The following is an 8,530-nucleotide window of genomic DNA, read 5'->3' as shown; positions in this document are numbered from 1 at the left end:
TCTATCTCTGCCCACTATGGGCACACCATTCCCTAGTCAGAGAATCCTGAGTGTCTCTGCCCAGTATAGGCACACCATTCATTAGGCAGGAGATCCTGGGTGTCTCTACTCACTATAGCCACACCATTCTCTAGGCATGAAATCCTGGGTGTTTCTGCTCACTATGGGCAAACCATTCCCTAGACAGGAGATCCTGCTTATCGGTGTGATGTGACCACTTCTCTCCAGCTCCTGCCTCTGTAACTTCCCTGCTGTGATGGACTGCAGCCTAGAACTGTGGATTAAAATACCCTTTTCTCCAAGTTGCTTGTGGTAGTGTATTTTATCACAGCCACAAAAATGAAACCCAGGGGTCACTGGCTGTGCAACCAAAGACATCAGGCCTCTTTGATGCCTCCCAAACCACCTAGACTCATCATAATCTTCAACCTAAACCTCAGAGAGTTTCTCTTGTTCCAGGCTAATTACTTTTCCCAGCCCTTGTGTAACTGTGTGTGTGTGTATGTTCAAACAAGCCCATGCATGCACATGTGGACCCCGGAGGCTGAGGTTCAGTCTCTCCCTCCTTCATTTTCCAACTTGGGGTGTGTGTGTGTGTGCACGTGTGTGCATGCACACGTGTGTATGTGTGTTTAATTTTTATTGATTTTTAAGTGTGAGCATGCATGTGTGTAGAGGTCAGAGGACAAGTCACAGGGATGGATTCTCTGCTTCAGACATGGAGGTCCTAGGGAAGTCGGGCCCTCAGGTTTGGCAGCACATGCCATTACCTAATGAGCCACTTTATCAACCCTTCATCTTGTTTTTTGGGACAGAGCCTCTGGGTGTACATAGAGCTTACTGTTGTCGATAGATCGCCAGCCCAGCAAGCGCTCAAGATCTGCCCATCTCCAGTCAACACCCAACATGCTGAAGTTGTAGGTACAGCTTTCACTCAGATGCTGTGAGTCTGAATTCATGATTCATGCCCTCGAGATTGCATGGCAAACCCATCACCCACAGAGTCTTCACTCGTTTCCCCAGCCCTTTCCTGGGTCTTACGATCCACCCATTTCCTCCTCCCCGGATTCTAAGCACTCTTCTGCTTGGCTGCTTCTTCTTCCTACTCTTAAATAAAAAGTAAAACAGGTTTGTTTTTGTTTTGTTTTGTTTTGTTTGTTTGTTTGTTTTTTTGGGTTTTTTGTTGTTGTTTTTCTTTTACACCCTTTAACCTGTATCTCACCCATCTCACCCAGAGTGCTGCAGGCTGCAGAGAACTTGGAGCAGTGCTACCCTACAGACCTACAGAACTGGGCACTTCCTTCCTGGCCCTGCAAAGAAGGAATGGTCCAGGAATCTGCCGCCTGGTGGATTCCACCTGAAAAAGCTCATATTGGAGAGCTGTCCACAGACTGCTCTTGGTCCTCCATGAGATTCGGTGGCACATGGTGTCTGCCTTACTTGGGTACTTTTCTCTCTGGCATGCCTGAGTCCACTTTCAACCCCACTAAATTACATCACCTCATCCCCTTTCCCCTATTGCAAAAACAACAGTCCTTTTGGAAGCTTATTGCATATCACAAACTACTGAAGTTCGTTGGGGCTCACAGTCTGTTTGTGTGTCTGTGTGTGTGTGTGTGTGTGTGTGTGTGTGTGTGTGTGTGTCTGTGTCTCTGTTTACATCTCTCTCTGCTCTCTTCATTTCTATAATTGCTTCCTCTCCAACCTCTTAACCTTCCCAGCGGTGCCTCCCTGGGTTCCACAAGCATCTTGTTTTCCACACACCCCTAAGTGCTGGGCTTCATCCCCAGTCCATCATCTGCCTGCCCACCTGGCATCTCCTATGTCACAGTGCATTCCCGTTGACACAATCACTTTCTAATCTGTTCAGCAGTCTTCCCAAGGTACTCATCCCCACCCCGTTCTCTCTCCTTTGCCCTTTCCCTCTTTCCTTCTCTGTCTCAAAACACCTCTTGGAGCAGGAGAGAGAAAGGCCAATGGTTCAGTGATGAAGAGAATACATTGTTTTGTTTTGTTTGGTTTGGTTTGGTTTTAATTCTAAAGGTTTGGTTCCCAGAATCCATGTCCGGCAGCTGACAAGCATCTGTAACTTCAACTTCAGGGGTATCTGATGCCTTTGGCCTCCATGAGCAACATGTGTATACACACACACACACACATACACACACACACACACACACACAAAACTTAAAAAAGAAATTAAAACTTTTTTTTTTTTTTTGGTTTTTCAAGACAGGGTTTCTCTGGAAACTTCCTCTTAAGTGTTGAGACTAAACTTTTACTATTGATTGATTGATTGATTGATTGATTGATTGATTGATTGATTTTCGAGACAGGGTTTCTCTGTGTAGCCCTGGCTGTCCTGGAACTCACTCTGTAGACCAGGCTGGCCTCAAACTTAGAAATCCGCTTGCCTCTGCCTCCCAAGTGCTGGGATTAAAGGCGTGGGCCACCACCAGGGTTAAGCCCGGCAACTTTTACTTTTTAAAGGCTATGTGTTTACACATGAGTTTATGCAAAGCTGTCAGATGCTGGAAAAGACTGTCAGAAACCAACTCTGGTCTTCTACAAGAGCAGAAAGCACCATTAAACACCTAGCCATCTCTGCAGCCTACCTCTGTTCAAGCTTCCTCTGGACTCTCCAGGCCTGGGCCCACAGGACCCTGAGTTCAGTATTTCCCTGAGAGAGGCCAGCTAATTCCTTTCCTGTGTGGGGACTGAGAGTATCCTTGGAGTTTGCTCCATCTGGCTCAGGTTCAGGGAGCTAACCTGCCTGTCCCTGCTTGTGTAAGAGAGAACCTAGAGTGTTAGCAGGACTCTGAATATGGGGGATTTACCCTACGGGCACAAAAATAGCTGAGGATTGGCTGCTAAGGCCAAGAAAAGTCACTTGGCCATACCCACTTCTTGACTAATTAGGTGAGCCTCTGACTCAGTGGGTCCCTAGGGAAGTTATTCAGAGTTTCCCCATTACATGTGATGAAAGGCAGCAAGATTTATTTTATAGCTCTTCTAAAAGAGAATCCCTTGAACAGGTGGGTCTTAGCCAAACCTTTCATCCCCAGGCCTAGACCTGCATGATGGGGGAGGTGTGTCTCAAGGGATATTATCTCTATGTTATTTAATTAATCGCACTGGTACATATTTGTCACCTCTCCTCAAATTAAATATTTCAGTTGGATTTTAATGAGTAGTCATGGGCAAGGCCAAACTCTGTTCCCAGTGGGGGTGCAAGATCCCTGCCCCAGGGCCAGTGTGGGGGTGCATGGTCCCCGCCTAAGGTCTGGGGTAGGGGCTAAGGCTATACCACAAGCTCAGATCAGCAGCTAGAGCTGCAGAAAGCCATTGCCTCTGAATGACATGGGTTTCCAGGGAACGGAAGGGCTCCTGAGGTGATCTAAGGACAAATGTCAGGAAGAAATAGAAGTAAGAAGAATATAATGATGATACACTGTGAGAGAGGGAAGAATGGCCATTTGCAAAAAGCTGCTGGAAGAATCTCATCAGAACATTAGAAAGATAAACAAAAAATAATAGAAAGGAACTTTCCTTAGAGCCAAGGCCAAATTCAGAACCTGTGGGAATACTCTGGGAAGTTAAGGAGGGAAGAAGTCAGGGATTGGGGGCAGGGGAATATTATTAACATGATATTTGGTTTGTTTGCTTCAAAATGTAATAGGACATCTCATTTATTGCCTCAAGGTTCTGAGGATGAGGCATCTGTGCACTGCATGACAAGGTCTTGGGTATCACAGGTTGAAGTCAATGAGGTAGAATTTTGGTTTTGGTTTGTTTGAGATAAGGTCCTATGTAGCCCAGGCTGGCTTCACACTTACTGCATAGCTATGGCTGGTCTTGAACTCTTAATCCTACTGCCCCCATCTCCCAACTCCTGAGATTACTCTTGTGAGCCACCGAATTCATCTGGAGCATGGGTTCCCAAACCCTATTCCCTCACTGGCTGCTTCGAGGCTCCACAGGGCTTCTCACAGATCAGCGTTTACTTCTTCAAAGCGGAATATTACTCATTACAAGGCAGCATCAAGAAAGGCTAAATCACGGCTCCCTGATCCTCCACAGGCCTCAGATCAGATTCAGTCTCTTATTCTTTGTTCCACCGTCATCGTGGGCTCATGTATCACGGGTGTTGGTGGCCCCAAGAACCCATCTCTACCAGCTTCCTAGGAAGGACAACACCCACCCAAAAGAAGACTGTTAGAGAGGCATGGGGATATGTACTTTTAAAAAAAATGTACAAGCCAGGCGGTGGTGGCACATGCCTTTAATCCCAGTACTTGGGAGGCAGAGGCAGGCAGATTTCTGAGTTCGAGGCCAGCCTGGTCTACAGAGTGAGTTCCAGGACAGCCAGGGCTATACAGAGAAACCCTGTCTTGAAAAACCAAAAAAAAAAAAAAAAAAAAAAAAGTGCAACCAGCCTCTATGTCTCAGTGAGCTTCTCATCATGTTTCAAAGTATCCTTCACAAGTTGCAATTACAAACCAAAGAGGGCAAAATATGATTTTTTTCAATACAAGACTTTTGGTATGTTGTAATAACTGAGATTAGAGGAAAAATGTTTTACATTGGTTTCTGATTACCAGGAGCTGAGAAAAGGTGTCGGGCACCCTGAATCTATTTCGTTGGCATTATATATGAGCCTTTCATTTTTTTTTTTTTTAATTTTGAAGTCAGGAAGGTGGTGGCACACACCTTTAATGCCAGCACTTGAGACGCAGAGGCAGGCTTTCTATGAGTTTGAAGCTAGCCTGGTCTATATATCAAGTTCCAGGACATCCAGGGCTGTAAAGAGAGACTCTGTCAGAAGAAGAAGAAGAGGGAGAGGGAGAGGGAGAGGGAGAGGGAGAGGGAGAGGGAGAGGGAGAGGGAGAGGGAGAGGGAGAGGGAGAGGGAGAGGGAGAGGGAGAGGGAGAGGGAGAGGGAGAGGGAGAGGGAGAGGGAGAGGGAGAGGGAGAGGGAGAGGGAGAGGGAGAGGGAGGAGAAGGAGAAGAAGAAGAAGAAAGAGGAGGAGGAGGAGAAAGGGAAAAAGAAAAAAGAAAGAAAGAGAAAAAAGAACAAGAAAGAAAAAGGAAAAAGAGCCGGGTGGCGGTGCCGCACGCCTTTAATCCCAGTACTTGGGAGGCAGAGGCAGGCGGATTTCTGAGTTCGAGGCCAGCCTGGTCTACAGAGTGAGTTCCAGGACAGCCAGAGCTACACAGAGAAACCCTGTCTCGAAAAGAAAAAAGAAAAAAGAAAGAAAAAGGAAAAAGAGTTTTTGATGCAAGGTCTTTTGTAGCCCAGGGTAGTCTTGAACTTGTTAACACCACTGCTGGTGAGCCACCATCCCTAGCCTTGGTGTTGGCTTTTTCCCACCTACGCAGGCACTGCCACCTAGTGGCGGATGCTCAGTGGGACCGGAACAAGCTCTGTGATGGATTATGGGGCAGGGATAGGACTTTGATACCTGTGTGTCACACACCACTGGGGTGACAGTGCACATTTGTAATCAGGAAGAAGGTCAATTAAAAGTTCAAGGTCATCCTTAGCAGGACACCCTGTCTTTTCAAAAAGAAAGAAAATTAGGAATGATTTATCAAATGATTGTTTCATCAAAGCAGCAGGCATGCTGATACTCAGACTCCACGGCAAACTACTGGCTGATTTTTATTTTTAAGACAGTCTCCTATAGTCCAGCCTGACCTAGGACCTGCTATGCAGGTAAGGCTAGTAGCCCCGAGGCCCTGATATTCCTGTCTCTATGTACCATACCTGATTCTGATTTTTTTAATCAATAGAAAAGACATTTATGAGTTCCCTAAATGTACTGTACAATGGATGTCTTCTTTCTCCCCACCCCTTTGTTCCACAGTATCTGATATGGCTCTCATAATGACTCATTGAAGAAAGATAAGAACTTCGAACTAGCATCGATGATGAACGGATGAACCGTGATTCTTGATTGTGCACGTAATGGCACACGTAATGGCCCAGGGTCATGATGCGGACGTCCTCCTGTTTTTCCTGAGTTCATAAATGCAAACCGTCACCACATCAAATAGCAGAGAAGCCCAAATCCCTGATGAAACTCATCAAGACCTAAAATATCAACCACAGCAAAAATGCCACGTATAACCATTCGTCTTGGAATTCGGAAGGGCAAGGTCATGATTAAGAGCGTATTCCCTGAGGTACTGTTTATCAGAAATCACTGGATGGAGTTAAAGGCTTTTGTTTATAAACCAGCATGCTGGAGGTAGAGGCAGGGGGATCAGAAATCCAACCCAGTCTCAGCTATAGTGTGTGTAAGGCCAGCTTGCATTTCATTAGACTTAGACTCTGTCAAAAAAAAAAAAAAAAAAAAAAAAAAAAAAAAAAAAAAAGCCCCAAATCAGGGGGCTGGAGAGATGGCTCAGTTATCAAGAGCACTGGCTGCTCTTCCAGAGGACCTGGGTACAATTCTCAGCTTAAACAAATCAGCTCACAACCATTTGTAATTTCAGCCCCAGGGGATTTGATGCCAACTTCTGTCCTCCGTGCATGTGATACACAGACATGCTTGCAGGTAAAATACCTGTACGTGGGGCTGGAGAGATGCCTCAGTGGTTAAGAGAAACTGGCTGTTCTTCCAGAGGTCCTGAGTTCAATTCCCAGCAACCACATGGTGGCTCACAACCATCTGTAATGGGATCCAATGCCCTCTTCTGGTGGGTCTGAAAACAGTGACAGTGTACTAACAAAATAAATAAACAAATCTTTAAAAAGAAAGGAAGGAAGGAAGAAGGAAAGAAAGGAAGGAAGGAAGAACAAAAGAAATGGAGAAAGAAAGAAAGAAAGAAAGAAAGTAAGTAAGTCTGTCCTCAGCTAGACCTCCAAAGGCTGATGGGAGCAACATCCTATTCACACTCAACCCAAGTCTACAGGTAGAGAACCTATAAAGTCACAGGAAAATGTTGACACACAGTTAACCATTGTAAACGTCTGATGATCTAGAATCCCAGAACTAAGCTCACAAAAGCAATTTCTCTCTCTTACTTATTGATACACAAGAAAGAGGAGCTAGGGTATGGCCGGGTTGGTAGTGTGCTTGCCTAGGATGAGGTTCATCCTTAGGCATTGTATAAAACAGCATAGTGGTGAACACCTGCAACATTGTATAAAACAGCATGGTAGTGAACACCTGCAACATTGTATAAAACTGCATGGTGGTGAACACCTGCAACATTGTATAAAACAGCATGGTGGTGAACACCTGCAATCCCAACACTTAAGAGGTCTGAGCAAGAAGTTATGTTCAAGGTCGTCCTGGGCTACATACTGATTTTGAGGCAAGGCAGGGCTACATGAGACCCCATTTCAAAAAAATAAAAAATTCAGGAAAGAAAATTGGGTGTGGTGACCCACGCCTTTAATCCCAGCACTCAGGAGGCAGAGGCAGGAGTTTGAGGCCATCCTGGTCCATAGAGTGATTTCTAGGACAGCCTGGGCTACACAGAAAAACTCTGCCCGAAGAAACCAAAACAAAACAAAAAATTCAGAAGTTTCTCCCTGTTTGACGTTCTTCCAGTGGGTGTGGAGACCCTGGGCAAAAACAATGGCACAAGGGACTTCACAATTAAACTAACAATGGCCAGGTCAGGCTGACCACCTGTGACACCCAGGGAAAAACCTGCTCTACTGGGTACAGTGTATGCTTCACTCCTCTGAAGGCCACTGCATCATAGGCCTTTGTTAAAAAAAAAAAAAAAAAAAAAACGGGAGGGGAGATTGAGGAGAGGAATTTGACTGATGGTGTCCTGATGTGAAGTTGGCAGCAAAGATTCTTCTTCCATTGTGAAGAGTCCCTGTCTTAGTTTGCTTTCCATTGCTGTGATAGAAGCAACTTGGGAAGGAAAGGGTTTTATTTGGCTTATATATCCTGAGTCACAGCCCTTTGAGGGAAGCCAAGGCAGAAACCTGGAGGTGGGAACTGGAGCAGATACCTCGGAGGGACACTGCTTGCTGGCTTGCTGCTCTCTTCCACCAGCCTGTTTCCTTACAGAGCTCAGGACCACCTTCCCAAAGGCCCAAAGGTTGGGCCTTTCTACACCAATCATTAATCAATACGATGCCCTGTAGACTTGCCTACAGGTCAACTGATTGAGGTTCTCTTCTCAGATGATTCTAGCTGTGTTGAGTTGACAGAACAGACCCTAAAATATGCAAACCACACCTGAGAAGGCCAGAGCAGATACCTAGTTACAGGTTCAGAACTACAATATGGGCATTGGGAACAGAGCCTGGTCCTCTTCAAGAGCAACAAGTGTTCTTAACTGCTGTGCCATCTCTCCAGCTCCTCCTACTTGACTTCTTTTGAGAAACAAAAATTCAAGGCAAAGCCAGAAGAAGTGAGAGCATAGTTGTAATCCCAACATTTGGATCAGGAAGTAGGAGGATCAGGAGTTCAAGGCCAACTTCAGGTACATAGTTCAAGAACAGTTTGGGTCATGGAAGGCAAATGGAATAGTTCATAGGCTGGTAAAGCTCCTGGAAAGAG

The sequence above is a fragment of the Arvicanthis niloticus genome, chromosome 20, assembly GCF_011762505.2.
Source record: "Arvicanthis niloticus isolate mArvNil1 chromosome 20, mArvNil1.pat.X, whole genome shotgun sequence".
Lineage (NCBI taxonomy): Eukaryota > Metazoa > Chordata > Mammalia > Rodentia > Muridae > Arvicanthis > Arvicanthis niloticus.
Note: the sequence above shows the minus strand (reverse complement) of the source record.